Source organism: Penaeus monodon, chromosome 22, assembly GCF_015228065.2.
Source record: "Penaeus monodon isolate SGIC_2016 chromosome 22, NSTDA_Pmon_1, whole genome shotgun sequence".
In the NCBI taxonomy this organism is placed as follows: domain Eukaryota; kingdom Metazoa; phylum Arthropoda; class Malacostraca; order Decapoda; family Penaeidae; genus Penaeus; species Penaeus monodon.
Genome location: NC_051407.1, coordinates 1,799,237 through 1,799,508, shown reverse-complemented (window position 1 = coordinate 1,799,508; position 272 = coordinate 1,799,237). Strand labels below are relative to the sequence as shown.

General features: G+C 37.1%; 1 protein-coding gene across 1 annotated transcript in view; it reads right to left on the bottom strand.

Moving 5' to 3' along the window:
- Positions 1 to 272, bottom strand: part of LOC119586816 (GTPase-activating protein CdGAPr-like) — a gene marked incomplete in the record, with an annotated part of 278,029 nt that overhangs the window by 269,593 nt on the left and 8,164 nt on the right.

Below are 272 nucleotides of genomic sequence, written 5' to 3'. Positions count from 1 at the left end.
TTGCAACAACATTGCAGAACAAGAGATTCCCAATACTACTGTAAAATATTACGCGGTAACACTGTAATTCCCGGGATATATCCTTGTTAATGACGCGAATAGCATCGAAACATGAGATCGACCTGCAAAACCAAAAATTCAAAAACTCTGGGGATTAGGAACAACTCACACATTTGAGATCACTAACACGTATGTACAATGTGCATCCTGTCATTTTTCTTCAGTCTAATTTCTTAATTTATCGAAATACGTACGTACAATGTACACCCTCT